Genomic DNA, 17912 nt, shown 5'->3' on the forward strand with positions numbered 1-17912 from the left:
TTTTAAGAAAATTAGACCCAGACCAAAGATACATGGAATAAAAGTGAAAATAACAGAAAGGTGTCCGCCATTGAGAATATGCCAAAGCCACAATGCAAAAAGGATGTGCAGAGGTTTAATGGAATGATCAACTACGTGGGTAAATTCATATCCAACCTCTCAGAAAAGATGGCGCCACTGAGAAGACTAACTGAAAAGAACATAGTATGGGAATGGAATCATGAGCATGAGAAGTCATGGAGCAATCTAAAGAAACTGCTCACAGAGGAACCAGTTCTGAGGTTTTATGACCCAGCGAGACCCATCAAGATATCATCAGATGCATCACAGAGTGGGCTCGGTGCCGTTCTTCTGCAAAAATATGACTACTGGCAACCTATTGCATATGCATCGCGCTCAATGACAGACGCGGAGACGCGATATGCTCAAATAGAAAAGGAGCTGCTCAGCATCACATACGCCTGTGAAAGATTTCACCAGTTTGTGGCAGGACAAGCAATCAGTGTAGAGACTGACCATAAGCCCTTGATTGCATTGTTCCAAAAGCCACTAAATAGCTGTCCGCTTAGAATACATAGAACGATGATCAGGCTGCAACGCTATACACTGAATGTTGCATACACACCGGGTAAGCTGATGTATACAGCAGACACGTTGTCCAGAGCTGTTGACCCAAGTGAGCCCGCAAACACCAAAATGGATGAAAAAGTGAACGCCTATGTGGACATGATCACAAGTGCACTGCCCATAGCAGATGCAAAAATGGAGCTCATAAAGACTGAGACAAACAAAGACGAAACAATGAGACGACTGAGGAAAAGCATCTTGGATGGATGGCCCAAAATGAAGCAAGACTGCTCACCTGACATAGCAGAGTACTGGAACTGCAGAGCGGAACTATCAGTGGTCGAAGACATCATCTACAAAGGAAGTAAAATAGTTATCCCAAAGAGTCTGAGAAAAGAGATGCTAAAAAGGATCCATGGAGGACATCTGGGAATCGAAAAGTGTAAGAAAAGAGCACGAGAGGTGATGTACTGGCCACGAATCAACCAAGATGTGACAAATGAGGTGTCAAACTGCACAATATGCCTGAAATATCGAGCAAGCAATCCGGTAGAACCACTAAAGCCACACCCAGCGCCAGACAGACCTTACCAGAAGGTAGGCGCTGACCTATTCGTATGTCAAGGGAAGGACTATCTTGTAGTCACAGACTATTACTCCCTGTATCCAGAGGTGTGTAGACTGTACACCACCACTGCAGATGCTGTGATAACATGTATGAAAGCCATATTCTCCAGACATGGCGTGGCAAGCGAGGTCTTCACAGACAACGGACCCCAGTTTTACAATGCAAGTTTCCGACACTTTGCCAAAGAGTGGGACTTTGTCCACACAACGTCAAGTCCTCACTTTCCTCAGTCCAATGGACTAGTGGAAAAATCGGTCCAGACAGTGAAAAGACTGATGTACAAGGCAAAAGACAGTGGAACTGACTTCTACCAGAGCATGCTTGTATACCGCACAACGCCGCTCGAGTGTGGTAAGTCACTAGCCCAACTCCTTATGGGACGTCAGCTAAGGTCAAACCTACCCGTCCCGGAGAACCTCCTGAAAACAAAAGAGGGGGAGAAAGTGAGGAAGTTCAAAGAACAACAGAAAGAAAAGCAAAAGTACTACTATGACAGAGGAACACAAAACCTACCTGAACTCCACACTGGTGACCAAGTAAGGTTCAAAGACAAAACAAACATATGGTCTCAGAAGGGAACTGTCCTGAGTGAAGTTCAACCAAGATCATACACCATTCAGACAGATGAGGGTGCTGTTCTGCGAAGAAATCATCGAGATCTTCTCATGGGACCAGCCACAGCAAGTCAAAAGACTGATACTGTTGAACAACCTGATCACTCAGCAGGTCAAAAGACTGATACTGTTGAACAACCTGATCACACAGCTGAGAAACCATCATCTGAGGCAACAACTCAGATTCAAGGACAATCAATCAGAAAATCCTCAAGACACGTGAAGCCTCCTGAGCGACTCATTGAGCAAATTTAAGGACTATTGTTATAGAAGGAAGTAATGTTATCTTATTCTTTCTTCAAGTTCTAGTGTATTTACATATTTCATGTGAACACACAAAGCAAGGTTAAAAAACCTTGATAATGATAATGATAATGTAAGTTCATTAAGTGTTACAGTTAAAATGCAGATTAATACAAAGAAAACATGTTGTTAGTTAAAAGTAAAATACTTTTGTTTTAAGAAAGGGAGATGTAGTGATATCAGCAAATAGTGATGGTATTTGCCTGTTTGATTATGATGCCTTACCAGTATGTTTGCCTGATTGATTACTTATGCCTGACCATGTGAGAGACAAGCAGTTTAGTTTTAGTTTCACTTTAGATGAATCTCAAAGATGGTGCCCCTGTGATGCAGTTAAATTACTGAACAAACTTTAGATTAAAAGACATTCTCTTTCATGAATGTATCATCATTGAACCTACATACAAATCAATACATAACCCACACGGCAGGCTTAACTAGCCTAATTAATGAAAAATTGTGTCAGCAGGCCGGCTGGAGCTGGCAGCGAGACTGGAACCCGCCGAATACCGTTCCCAATGCCAACCCGCCTCCAAGAAGAAAATCACGGCCACAGTAACGATGGAGCCAATTTTAACTCAGGGGTGCAAGGGCCAAAGCAGGCGTGAACTGTCCAGTCCCGAAGGGCTTCAGGCACAGGAGTTAAAATCTCCCATGCCTTATTTACATGCCCCCAAACTAACAACCACACAAAGCAGGCAGGGATGACGTCACAGCTGGCGGACGGGCGGGAGTCAAAATTGGTGGGTTCAGACCACAGCCAGGGACTCACTGAAATGTCCCCGGCAAGGTCATTACAGGTTTGGGGCATGGAGCCCGGCTGTTACAATTGACCGAGCCTCCCTGCTCCCTAGACAGGACGGCAACTCGCTATGACGTGTTTTTGCCCGGGAGCCAAAATCGAGCCAATTGTATCTGAAAAAATATCTAGAGTAAAAACCCAAAATTGACCAGAGGATTGTTCATAAGTATTATAGCAAGAGATAAAAGGCAGGCAAGCTTATTAGCAGCTGAAAAGATTGTACAGCATATAAAACTGATTAAACAAAAATACTCTGCTTTTCCATCTTTGTCTAGCAAGGTATTTCACTAGACTGACCAATATGTACATTGCTGTGTGACCTTTCTTTTTCTATGCAAAACTTAATCTTAAGTAAAGGTTCTTTCCTTCGCAGAAAAACATGAGTTTGACAGGTGCCACCATGCTAAGAATGGGACTAGAACACAGCAGGTAAAATCCCTTAACTGCAACAAGGAGGGCCTGTGGGGGACGATGAAGCTCATGGAGATGACAACACCCTTGGTTTGTGCAGTGATAACGCTATGACAAGTTTCACTTTCATCAGATTGTGAAATGTGTAGCAATACTCATCTTTTGTCATTTTTTTAACAGAAAGGCCACAAACTCAAGATGAAAAATGTGGTACTGGAGAACCATCACCACAGCGCTATGTGTCACTCATCTATGCCAGCCAGGCACACACACTTCGGAGGGTATTAGTGAGTTTGAAGGGGCTTCATGGGTGTGGAAAGGGCTGAATCAGGAAGGAGTGAAGGTACAGCTGCTGAGTTACTTTATAATTCTGTTCCCAGGGGGGTCACCAATGTTATGGGATAATACTTCATGAGCATGAATTCCATGAGACAATGGATTCCATCTCCCAGTATTGGACTGTTGTACATTGCCACTGACCAGCATACAGTTTTTTCATGGTAAGAAGGCTGTCTGACAAACATGAAAACCCACCATCGTGCAAATGAGTCTCCGACCCAAATGACTCAGAAATCTATATGGGTAGAATATTTGTTGGCACAAAATGGATTTTCTCACCATAGTTACCAAGTCCACGGATCTTACTCCAGGTTGACAAGAGCTAAGGCTTCGGGATCCCCAAATGTGCACATGAGTACTGCTGAGGGTAAGCAAGCGAAAATCTTTTAGTCTGCTAGCACAGAGCATTGGTAGCCATGCCACTCTTTGTCTATCGAGGAACAACCTACTGGCTAGGCACCTGGATTACAACATTATCTGGAGCAGTGAGAAGAGAATGGTGTTAGTGTGTGGTGTGGAGAGAAAAGGAAGAGGTGAGTGTGTTTGGATTAAGAAAGATAGGTGTTCTCGTATGGCCTTATGACTGGTGAATGATGTGGAGGTAGGGAATAGTTTATTTTTATTCGTTCCTGGGATGTGGGCATTGTTGGCAAGGCCAGCATTTATTGCCCATCCCTAATTGCCCTTCAGAAGGTGGTGGTGTGCCACCTTCTTGAACCGCTGCAGTCCGTGTGGTGAAGGTATTCCCATAGAGCTGTTAGGGAGTTCCAGGATTTTGACCCAGCGACGATAAAGGAACGGCGATATATTTCCAAGTCAGGATGGTGTATAACTTGGAGGGAAACGTGCAGGTGATGGTGTTCCCATGCACCTGCTGCCCTTGTCCTTCTAGGTGGAAGAGGTCGTGGGTTTGGGAGGTGCTGCCGAAGAAGCCTTGGCGAGTTGCTGCATTGCATCTTATAGATGGTACACACTACAGCCACGGTGCGCCAGTGGTGGAAGGAGTGAACGTTTAAGGTGGTGGATGGGGTGCCAATCAAGTGGGCTGCTTTGTCCTGGATGGAGTCAAGCTTCTTGAGTGTTGTTGGAGCTGCACTCATCCAGGCAAGTGGAGAGTTTTCCATCACACTCCTGACTTGTGCCTTGTAGATGGTGGAAAGGCTTTGGCGAGTCAGGAGTTGAGACACTTGCCACAGAATACCCAGGCTCTGACCTGCTCTTGTGGCCTCATTATTTATGTGGCTGGTCCAGTTAAGTTTCTGGCCAATGGTGACCCCCAGGATGGTGGGGAATTCAGCGATGGTAATGCCGTTGAATGTCAAGGGGCAGTGGTTAGACTGTCGCTTGTTGGAGATAGTCATTGCCTGGCACTTGTGTGGCGCGAATGTTACTTGCCACTTATCAGTCCAAGCCTGAATGTTGTCCAGGTCTAGCTGCATGTGGGCATGGACTGCTTCATTACCTAAGGAGTTGCGAATGCAACTGAACACTATGCAATCATCAGCAAACATCCCCACTTCTGATCTTATGATGGAGGGAAGGGCATTTATGAAGCAGCTGAAGATGGTTGGGCCTAGGACACTGCCCTGAGGAACTCTTACAGTGATGTCCTGGGGCTGAGATTGACCTCCAACAACCATAACCATCTTCCTTTGTGTTAGATATGACTCCTGCCAGTGGAGAATTTTTCCCCTGACTCCCATTGACTTCAATTTTACTAGGGCTCCTTGATGCCACACTCGGTCAAATGCTGCCTTGATGTCAAGGGCAGTCACTCTCACCTCACCTCTGGAATTCAACTCTTTTGTCCATGTTTGGTCCAAGGCTGCAATGACTTCTGGAGCTAAGTGGTCCTGGCAGAACCCAAATTGGGCATCAGTGAGCAGGTTTTTGGTGAGTAAGTGCCGCTTGATAGCACTGTCGATGACACCTTCCACCACTTTGCTGGTGACTGAGAGTAGACTGATGGGGCGGTAATTGGCTGGATTGGATTTGTCTTATTTTTTGTGGTTAGGACATACCTGGGCAGTTTACCACATTGTCAGGTAGATACCAGTGTTCCAGCTGTACTGGAACAGCTTGGCTCGAGGCATGGCTAGTTCTGGAACACAAGTCTTCAGCACGACAGCCGGGATGTTGTCGGGGCCGATAGCCTTTGCTGTATCCAGTGCGCTCAGCCATTTCTTGATATCAGGTGGAGTGAATCGAATTGGCTGAAGACTGGCTTCTGTGATGGTGGGGACCTCAGGAGGAGGCCGATATGAATCATCCACTTGGCACTTCTGGTGGAAGATGGTTGCAAACGCTTCAGCCTTGTCTTTTGCACTCACGTGCTGGGCTCCACCATCGAGGATGGGGATATTCATGGAGACTCCTCCTCCCATTAGTTGTTTAATTGTCCACCACCATTCACAACTGGATGTGGCTGGACTGCAGAGCTTTGACCTGATCCGTTGATTATGGGATCGCTGAGCCCTGCCTATAGCATGCTGCTTCCGCTGTTTAGCATGCATGTAGTCCTGTGTTGCAGTTTCCGTAGGTTGGCATCTCATTTTTAAGAACGCCTGGTGCTGCTCCTGGCATGCTCTTCTGCACTGTTCATTGAACCAGGGTTGGTCCCCTGGCTTGATGGTGATGGTAGAGTGAGGGATATGCTGAGCTATGAGGTTGCAGATTGTGGTGGAATACAATTCTGCTGTTGCTGATGGCCCACAGCGTCTTGTAGATGCCCAGCTTTGAGCTGCTAGATCTGTTCTGAATCTATCCCATTTAGCACAGTGGCAGTGCCACACAACACGATGGAGGGTGTCCTCAGTGTGAAGACAGGACTTCGTCTCCACAATGACTGAGCGGTGGTCACTGCTACCAATGCTGTCATGGACAGGTGCATCTGCGACAGGTAGATTGGTGAGGACGACGTCAAGTAGGTTTTTCTCTCGTGTTGGTTCTCTCACTGCCTGCTGCAGACCCAGACTGGCAGCTATGTCCTTCAGGATTCTGCCAGCTTGGTTAGTAGTGATGATACCGAGCCACTCTTGGTGATGGACATTGAAGTCCCCCACCCAGAGTACTTTCTGTGCCCTTGCTACCCTGTGTTTCTTCCAAAATGGAGTAGTACTGATTAATCAGCTGAGGGAGGGCAGTAGGTGATAATCAGCAGGAGGTTTCCTTGCCCATGCTTGATCTAAAGCCATGGGACGTTATTGTAATGTATGTACCTTTAAGGGAGAGAAATACTTTTTACAGCTCCTGTATATTGTAGTACCGGCAGTGACCACACCTGTATATAAACCCTGAATAGTGATCTGTACACTTAGTTCTAGAGTAACCCTCATTCAGTAAACACCTGTTGTACCGTTTCTCCTGCAGTCTGTGTCTTATTATACACAGACACAACATTGGCAACGAGCAGATTCGAACCTACCTGCAACTCTGCATCACCTCCCAGGGATTCGCTCCTGGAGAACAGTGGAAGGAGGTCGAGTCCAGAAGCACGGGCGCTGACCACGGGCAACCGCCCAGTCATCCAGCGGAGATTTGAGCATCGCAGGGGAGGCTGTCGAGAGCCAGGCTTGGTTTTCTAGTCACGGTGGTGCAGCGAAACGGGCTGGTAACAGGTACTGTGCAGACCCTTCCCGGACAGCGGCGGCTAGAGCCGACCGAGCGGCACAGAAAAAGGCCGAGCAGCATCGACGGGGGAGAGAGAGAGGGCAGAGCGCACAGGGCGCAGCCGGTGTTCAGGACCGAGCGGCGTCAACGGTGAGAGAGACGAGAGAGAGCAGAGTGCAGCCAGTGTTCAAGGGCCGAGCAGCGTCAACGGGGGAGAGAGAGCAGAGCGCAGCTGGTGTTCAAGGGCCGAGCAGCGTCAACGGGTGAGAGAGGCGCGCAGGAAAATGCGAGGCGCTGCCATTGCCATGAGGACCGCAGAGAGCGGCACTGGCAGCAGCGCAGGAGCAGTGCACGAAACCCACAGTGCGTCGCCATTTGCCACGACGACCGCCGAGAGCGGCGTTGGCAGCAGCGCGGGAGACGCCATTTTAAGTCGCAGCGGGGAAGAAAGGAAAGCGCGGGAGACGCCATTTTAAGCCAGTTTAACCACACCCAAAAATGCCGAAGAGTGGCAGTATCACAGCGTTCGACAATGAAGTCGAAGATTGGACGACATATGTCGAACACATAGAAGTATACTGCAAGGCAAATGAAGTGGCAGATGGCAAGAAAGCGCTGGTATTGTTGAATTCAATGGGTGCAAAAACGTATGGCTTACTACGAAACCTAGTAACCCCCGAGAAGCCAGTAGAAAAGGATTTTGAAAACATAGTGTCAATCCTACAGGACCACTTAAACCCCACACCGCTGCTGATAGCAGAAAGATTTAAGTTTCACAAAATGAACCAGCATAAAGATGAAAGTAACGCTGAGTATTTAACGGAACTGCGCAAGCTATTGAAACACTGCCAGTTTGGAACAGGACTAGCAGATACTTTAAGGGACAAGTTTGTGTGTGGGTTTCAAAGTGAAGGAACGCAGAAACGGCTTCTATCAGAAAAGGATCTTACGCTGGACAAGGCTTTCAGCATTGCAGTATCACACGAAGCAGCAGCACGGGGCGCTGCAGAGATACAACGGAGACCGCAAGAATATGGCACAAATGAAATGTCATACGGAACAGTGAAGTGCTATCGCTGCGGCAGAACAACACACGACCATAATGATTGCTGGTTCAAGGACAAAGTGTGCAGACAGTGTGGAAAAGTAGGACACATAGCAAGAGTCTGCAGGTCGGGAAAGAAAACCAGCAGCAAGAAATCTCCACAGGAGAAGTACAAGAAGGTACATAAGGTGACGGAGAGTAGTTCAGACGAACAGAAAAGTGATACAGACTCTGGAAGCAAGGAGCTGGGTTGTCTGAAACTACATAATGGCCCAGAACTTGGTGTCGGGGGCTTGCCGCACGTGCAAGCCCCCGATCTGCACTCACCCTGCGTGCTGACATCTGAAGCCCGGGCCTGCTTGCATTTCCTGTCACAGGCCCGGTTCAGATGTCAGCGCGCAGTGCTTACCTGATCCAGCGGTGTAGTTAGTGCGATGTGCCGGCTGGGATCAGGTGAGCACTGTACAACCAATCAGGGGAGGGGAATGTTCATTCATGAGTTTGAGAGTAAGAACTGTCAAACTCATGAAAACTACGGGGGCCCAAAACACTATTTAAACTTTAAATAAAAATTTAAATAACTTCCCAATCATTAAATTAAGTATAAATAAGTTAAAAAAAATAATTTAAACAATAATTTTTTTTTTTGAAAATTTTTTTTTTTTAATAAAAAGGGTCTAAAACTAAACTTACCTTATTGTAGATTCTTTAAAATAATAAACCTGTGGAAAAAAATTCTAATTTACACTAAAACACCACTTACCTGTAAAAATAAATACTTACGTGTGCTTTTTACAAGCGTAAAGACCAGAGGCCTTTAGACATGCGCAAATCCCCCAAAACAGAGGAAATCCAAGATGCACGTGCTGCCCCCTACAGCGCACGTGCTAGCCTCTTCACCTCTTGGGTTGGAGGAGAGGAAATGCCGGTTTTCAGCGCATGCGCTGTGCATGCTGAAAACCGGCATTTCCTCCGGCCAGACGCGTGAGTACCCCTTCCGTACTCATGTGTTTGGGGAGGAATTACTGCCCCAATGTGATCAAAATGGAGGATCACCAAACTATCTGGGTCACGCTCAAGATAGCAGGAGTCCAAGTGAAAATGGAATTGGACACAGGATCAGTCCTAACAGCCATAAACCGAAGGGACTACAAGCGGCTATTCTCACATATACCCTTGAGAGATACAAAGATTGTCTTGAAGACGTACACGGGGCAAAAAGTCTACCCCAAAGGAAAAATAAGGGTGAACGTTATATATAACGGCAAGGAAACACCAGAAATGGACCTATATGTATTGCCAGATGGAGGACCACCACTACTAGGACGTGAATGGATCCGGAAGATACAGCTAGATTGGCATTCCACACAAGCACTGACTGTAGATGCCAAAAAGGATGACGCTGTCACACCTGGACGACTGTCAAAAATGCTAACTGATGCACAAGAAGTGTTCCAGCAGGGACTCGGAAAACTAAAAGGCATAACAGCGATGATCAAAATAGAGGAAAATGCAAGACCAAAGGTTTTTAAGGCCAGACCGGTACCTTATGCGATCTGCCCAGCCGTCGAAGCAGAGCTGGAAGGTTTGCAACGTTCAGGAGTACTGTCCAAAGTGGACTGGAGTGAGTGGGCTACACCCATCGTTCCTGTAATGAAGAGGTCATTGAGTAATATGCCTGGGGAACCAAAGAAGGTTCGCATCTGTGGGGACTTAAAGGTGACAGTGAACCCAGTCCATCACACTGTACAATATCCGCTTCCGCGGATTGAAGATACTTTCACCTCGCTATCTGGAGGGAAACGCTTCACTAAGATTGAACTGGCCCAGGCGTACCTGCAAATGGAGGTAGAAGAAGCCTCGAAACAGTACCTCATGATCAACACTCATAAAGGTCTCTACCAATACAACCGGCTGGTGTTCGGGGTAGCATCAGCTCCGGCTATTTGGCAAGGGGCAATGGAACAAGTCCTGCAAGGGATTCCAGGGACCCAGTGTTATTTGGACGCCATCCTGGTCACGGGCGAAAATGACAGTGATCACCTCGCCAACCTGGAGCAGGTGCTCACTAGATTGAAGGAATATGGGCTCTGAGCTAATCGCCACAAATGCGAGTTTTTCCAGAAGCAGATCTCGTATTGTGGCCACGTTATTGATAAAGAGGGGTTACATAAGTCCCCTGAAAAGATTGAGGCAGTAGTCAAGGCTCCAGCACCGGAAAATGTGTCACAACTGAGGTCCTTCCTCGGGCTGGTGAACTACTACCATAAGTTCTTGCCGAATTTGTCTGCAGTACTACACCCACTGAACACCCTACTGCAAACGGGGGTACCATGGAAGTGGAGTGACGAATGTAAACGAGCTTTCCAGAAGAGCAAAGCATTGATCACATCAAAAGAGGTGTTGGCTCATTTCAACCCAGCACTACCAATTCGATTGGCGTGTGATGCATCACCCTATGGCATTGGAGCGGTGCTGTCGCACAAATTCCCGGACGGCTCAGAGAGGCCAGTCGCCTTTGCGTCTCGGTCACTAACCTCAGCCGAGCGTAACTACGCCCAGATTGACAGGGAGGCCCTCAGCCTAGTGTGGGGAGTGAAAAAGTTCAATGACTATCTGCATGGGCAGAAGTTCACCTTGCTGACTGACCACCAACCACTTGTCTCCACCTTTAATCCAAAGAAGGGCGTTCCGGTGATGACTGCGCAACGGCTACAAAGATGGTCCCTTTTTCTAGGGGCTCACCAATATGAAATCGAGTATAAGGGCACGAAACAGCATGGAAACGCTAATGGGCTATCACCCCTGTGACTGCCTACTGCGGAGGAAGCACCAGCAGTGGATCCTGTCGAAATATTTCATTCGACTATAATTGAATGCTTGCCAGTAACTAACGCTGGTATAGAGAAAGAGACCCGAAATGACCCGACACTGTCTCGGGTATGTGATTTGACGGTGAAGGGATGGCCAGCACATGGCGACTCACTGTTGCCAGCATTCTCATCCAGAAGAGAACAGCTGTAAGTATGCCAGGGGACCTTGATGTGTGGATCCCGAGTGGTAGTTACACCCAAGTCAAGGGATAGAGTGCTCAATGAGCTTCACGAAGGTCATCTGGGAGGGGTGAAAATGAAAAGCCTTGCTAGGGCTTATGTGTGGTGGCTGGGGATCGATCGGCAAATCGAGGACCTGAAAAGAGCTGCTCAGGATGCCAGAAGGTCTAAAATGCACAACCACATGCCCCTCTACACCCATGGAGTGGCCCTCATCTCCATGGCAACGGGTGCATATTGATTTTGCTGGTCCATTCATGGACTCAATGTTTTTAATAGCCGTGGATGCGCACTCGAAATGGCCTGAGGTGATCAAAATGTCCTCCACCACCACGGAGAAAGCTATTGCAGTCCTACGGACCATTTTTGCCAGGAACGGCTTGCCAGAGCAGATTTGCTCTGATAACGGACCACAGTTTGTGTCCGAAGAGTTTCGAAGATTTATGAAAAGGAATGGGGTAAGGCATTACACATCCGCCCCGTATCATCCAGCCACAAATGGATTGGCTGAGAGGTTCGTACAAACCTTTAAAAAAGCAGTAAAGGCCATGTGCGATGATGACATTCCACGGCAGCATAAGGTGGACAATTTCCTGTTAGCCTACAGAAATGCGACACATGCAATCACCAACCAGGCCCCGGCCATGATGTTCTTTAACCGAAGGTTGAGATCTCGTCTGGATTTGCTCAGACCAAATGTACGAAGAGATGTTGAGAGTAAGCAATTCCAGCACATCAATGAGAAGCCGACAAGGAGCTTCAGTGTAGGGCAACCAGTCTTGGCCCGCGACTACCGAACAGAGAAATGGCAACCAGGAACGATATGCTCAGGGCAGGGGCCACTGATGTACACAGTGGATGTTGGGGAGAACATTGTGAGATGCCATGCTGACCAGATCCTAGAGTCACAGGAACGAGTCAACCCCATGTCTCGGCCATACGTACCTGGTGAGGAACCCGACGTACACGTCGCATCTACCTCAGAAACAATAGCATTGGAAGCTGATGTATCAACTGATGACAGGGTGCTAGATTCGCCTCCGCACCAAGAGCGAGACACTCGGGAAAGGCGTTATCCAGAAAGAATCAGGAAGCCTCCCCAAAGACTGAATTTATAAATAGACTATTTTCAGCTAATGTTGCATGTTAAAAGTGTTAATTGTAATTAGTTTGATATTTAATTGTTAAATGAGTGTTATGGTACTGTTAATCTAAAAGGGGAGGAATTGTAATGTATGTACCTTTAAGGGAGAGAACTACTTTTTACAGCTCCTGTATACTGTAGTACCGGCAGTGACCACACCTGTATATAAACCCTGAGTAGTGATCTGTACACTTAGTTCTAGAGTAACCCTCATTCAGTAAACACCTGTTGTACCGTTTCTCCTGCAGTCTGTGTCTTATTATACACAGACACAACAGTCATGGGATCCAGAGTCAATGTTGAGGACTCCCAGGGCCACTCCCTCCCGACTGTATACCACTGTGCCGCCACCTCTGGTGTGTCTGTCCTGCCAGTGGGACAGGACAGGGATGGTGATGGAGGAGTCTGGGACATTGGCTGAAATGTATGATTCTGTGAGCATGACTATGTCAAGCTGTTGCTTGACTAGTCTGTGGGACAGCTCTCCCAATTTTGACACAAGTCCCCCAATGTTAGTGAGGAGAACTTTGCAGTGTTGACAGGGCTGGGTGTGCCGTTGTTATGTCCGAAGCTGGTGCTGGTGGTCCGTCTGGTTGCATTATTATTGGCCCAAATTTTCCGACCCCCACTTGTGCGTACGAGGTGTGTACGCGCCCATAATGACCGCGCAAGTTCTGGGTTTAGGCATGCAAAGCTTATGCGCTGAAACCCGGAACTTGTGATCTGTCAAGATCTTGACAGATCCAACGCATGTCCAAGAAAAGTGCCTCTGCGGGTGGAGAGTTGCGCTATTTGCTCAACTTACGCCCACTGAAAGGCCATAGAATTCTTATGCCTAAGAGTTTAAAAAAATAGAAAAATAAAATTTTATCACTCACTTATGTATTGATTTCTTTGTGGGTTCAATGACGAGACATTTATGAAAGAGAATGTCTTTTAATCTAAAGTCTGTTCAACTCTTTATACAGCTTTACAGGAGACACGATGCTAGTGATGCATCTAGAACGAAACTAAAACTAAACCAAACTGCCTTGCTTGTCTCGGTCACATGCCCTCTGCTGGTCAGGCACAAGCAATCAATACATGCAAACATGCTGATAAGGCATCGTAATCAAACAGGCAAATACCATCTCTATTTGCTGATATCATTACATCTCCTTTTCTTAAAACAAAAGTGCTTTACTTTTAACTAAAACATGTTTTCTTTGTATTAATCTGCACTTTAACTGTAACACTTAATGAACTTACATTATCATTATCATGATCAAGGTTTTTTAACCTTGCTTTGTGTGTTCACATGAAATATGTCAATATACTAGAACTTGAAGAAAGAATAAGATAACATTACTCCCTTCTATAACAATAGTCCTTAAATTTGCTCAATGAGTCTCTCAGGAGGCTTCACGTGTCTTGAGGATTTTCTGATTGATTGTCCTTGAATCTGAGTTGTTGCCTCAGATGATGTGTTCTCAGCTGTGTGATCAGGTTGTTCAACAGTATCAGTCTCTTGACCTGCTGTGGCTGGTCCCATGAGAAGATCTCGACGATTTCTTCTCAGAACAGCACCCTCATCTGTCTGAATGGTGTATGATCTTGGTTGAACTTCACTCAGGACAGTTCCCTTCTGAGTCCATGTGTTTGTTTTGTCTTTGAACCTTACTTGGTCACCAGTGTGGAGTTCAGGTAGGTTTTGTGTTCCTCTGTCATAGTAGTACTTTTGCTTTTCTTTCTCCCCCTCTTTTGTTTTCAGGAGGTTCTCCGGGATGGATAGGTTTGACCTTAGCCGACGTCCCATCAGGAGTTGGGCTGGTGACTTACCACACTCGAGCGGCGTTGTGCGGCATACAAGCATGCTCTGGTAGAAGTCAGTTCCACTGTCTTTTGCCTTGTACTTCAGTTTTTTCACTGTGTTTGCGGGCTCTCCTGGGTCAACAGCTCTGGACAACGTGCCTGCTGTATACATCAGCTTACCCGGTGTGTACGCAACATTCAGTTCATCATAGACTGTCTCTCCTTCGCTTTCCACAACGAGGACTCTCTTTACCAGGTTCAGTCTCTCACAGGCTTTTAAACCTAGTATGGCTTGCACATCCTTTGGCACCACGATTAATGCTAGCGTGTGCTCTCTGTTCTTGTGTGTCACTTTGACAATGCATCTTCCTTTCACTGGTATATCAGTACCTGAGTATCCTGTCACTTTCACTTTTATTCCATGTATCTTTGGTCTGGGTCTAATTTTCTTAAAATCAGTCTCTGATATCACATTAACTTGTGCTCCAGTATCCAATTTAAATGGAATGTGTATGTCATTCACTTTTAGTGTCAACATCCAGTCCCTTTCTTCTTTTTTGTTTTCAGACACAACATCTACATAGAACTCCTCTATCTCGCTTTCATCTACTGCATGGACCTTGCTTTGTTGCGCTTGGTTCTTACAGCAACGGGCATAATGGTTGTTCTTGTTGCAACTATTGCATGTTTTACCATATGCTGGACACTTTCTTGGTGGATGCTGTGTACTGCATCGACTACATGTCTTTCGATTATCCCTTTCATTTTCGTTCGCTGGCCACGCCTCTTTTTTCACATTGGCGCTCTTTTTGTTAAACGGTTTATGTCCGTTCATTCTCACTGCATCCACGTTGCAGCTATTGTCACTGAACAGCTCCTTTGCCTGCAACTTCACAGTCTCTGTAGCCCTACACAGTGCTATGGCTTTTCCCAGGTCTAGATCTTGCTCTCTTAGCAGTCTTTCCCTTAGACCATTATCTGGAATACCACACACCAGTCTGTCTTTTATCAGCGAGTCTGTCAGTCCCCCAAATTCACATGTTTTGCTTCAGTTTCTTGGTTCAGTCACATACTGATCAATAGTCTCACCCGTTTTCTGTACACATGTGAAAAATCTGTGCCTCTCAAATGTCACGTTACGTTTAGGTATGCAGTAGGCCTCAAACTGTTCCATTATTTTATCCAACTTCATTTTGTCTCCAACACCAGCGAATGTGAAGTTATTATACACCTCCAGCGCTTCATCACCCACGACATGTAAGAACACTGACGATTTCTTATTATCACTTTTCTCGTCAGCTCCGACTGCCGCTAAATACAACTCTAAACGTTGTTTGAATCTCCTCCAATTTTCAGCCACATTACCTGTCAAATGAAGCGTCGCCGGTTGGAGTAAACCTTCCATTTTTCCACTTCGTTAGCTATTCTCCAATGGTAAGCAACGATGTTCTCTTTTGGCTTGCTAATTTTTCAGAGCTGATTTAAGTTCAGATTTTTTCTCTTCATCTCTTTCAATCACTTCTGACACCATGTATCGATTTCTTTGTGGGTTCAATGACGAGACATTTATGAAAGAGAATGTCTTTTAATCTAAAGTCTGTTCAACTCTTTATACAGCATTTACAGGAGACATCATGCTAGTGATGCATCTAGAACGAAACTGAAACTAAACCAAACTGCCTTGCTTGTCTCGGTCACATGCCCTCTGCTGGTCAAGCACAAGCAATCAATACATGCAAACATGCTGATAAGGCATCATAATCAAACAGGCAAATACCATCTCTATTTGCTGATATCATTACAACTTATAAATTAAAAACCCTGTCCAATAAGGTAGATTTATATTAAGCCCCGTTAAAACATATTTAAAAAATTCAAAAAATTAAATTTTTCTTTAACATAACCATATTAAATACCATTTAAATTAATTTTATATAAGCACTGGTTTTTCTTTATTTATTTCAGTGTGTTGGTGCATTTTTGTAGTCATCCCCGTTCATACTTTTGACAGTCCCATACATAAGGGGAATTCCCTTCTTCGATTGGTTGAGCTGGTTCACGTGATCCCAGGGGCACTTGCAAACCTGCAATACGTGGGCCTCTGCGTATTTCCAAGAAGAGAGGCCCAGGATCGGAAGCCTCCATATCTCCGGGACCAGCAGGTAGGTTCGCAGAGTTTTTGCTGATCGGAGACATCCGCCTGCAGGAAGCCTCCAATTGGAAATTTAGGGCCATTATTTTTCGTAGCAGTTTGTTACAACTGAGTGGCTTGCTAGGCCATTTCAGAGGGCAGTTAAGAGTCAACCACATTGCTGTGGGTCTGGACTCACATATAGGCCAGACCAGGTAAGGATGGCAGATTTCTTTCCCTAAAGGACATTATGAACTAGATGGGTTTTTAGGACAATCTGGTAGTTTTATGGTCACCATTATTTTTACTAGCTTTTTATTCCAGATTAATTTAGTTAACTTAATTTAAATTCCCCAGCTGCTATGGTGGGATTTGAACTCACGTTCAATGATCATTAGTTCAGGCCTCTGGATGGGCACGGACATACCTCGTACGCACAAGTGGGGGTCGGAAAATATGGGCCAATAATAATGCAACCAGACGGACCACCCAGCACCAGCTTCTGGATTACTAGTCCAGTAACATAACCACTATGCTGCTGCGATAGCAAAACTTGACAAAAGGTTTACCCGAAACGTTGACTCTATTTTCTCTCCACGGATGTTGCCTGGCCTGCTGAGTTTTTCCAGCATTTTCTGTTGTTTTTTCACTAAGCTACTGTTCCCATTTCAAGTATGGTAAGGGAAGGGATGGGATGAATGTTGTGAAATGCTTTTGCGAGTTGGAGAGATGTAGAGCTCTACTCACCCTTGCTGCTCTTGTGAGGTCATTGAACATTGAAGCCAGGTTCTGGGCTAATGCTGGGGGCACGGACCTTGTCAGTCCCCTCTGTCTAGGCCTGCTTCATCCTGGCCTTGGGATTCCCTTGCGGGTTTTAGGGAAGAGCTATTTCCTCCTAGTCCTCATTTCCTTGACTAGGATTTCAAGGGAAGCATCACGGGGCAGCCCTTTGACTAATCTGTTTTGCCAAAGGTATCGTGAATCACGCCAAAAATTGCACGGGTCATGTGGGCATGCTGCCCGATTCTGCACGTGATCCAAAGGGCAGCCCATCCATTAAATTTAAATGAATCCTGGGAGGTAAAATGACCTGTGCCTCATGAGGTGTGAAGAATCCCATTCCCCCAGTGATGGGTCTACTGCTCCAGATTCCATTAGTGAGCGAGACTTGGCTGGTGATTCATCAATAGTGTCAATCTCATGGATATCAGCCTTGCCTTTAACTTGAGGTGGATGTGGGGCAGGTAGGAGCCCAATGAACTCCTCCTCATGAAATAAAGAATAAGAAAGAGAGGTGTTTTAGTATGGTCTTGTGATTGTATGGTGAATGATGTGGCGGGTAGGGAATAGTTCTCACAAACTACCACATGCACAGTCACCAACTACTCCCACCACTCCTTCCTCACTTTACATGCCACATACATTCCTTTACATTCACCACCTCCACTTCCTCATTCCATCTTGCTTCTTAAAAA

The sequence above is a fragment of the Somniosus microcephalus genome, chromosome 8 (genome assembly GCF_052327205.1).
Source record: "Somniosus microcephalus isolate GS21.2 chromosome 8, FLI_Smic_1.0, whole genome shotgun sequence".
Taxonomy (NCBI): Eukaryota; Metazoa; Chordata; class Chondrichthyes; order Squaliformes; family Somniosidae; genus Somniosus; species Somniosus microcephalus.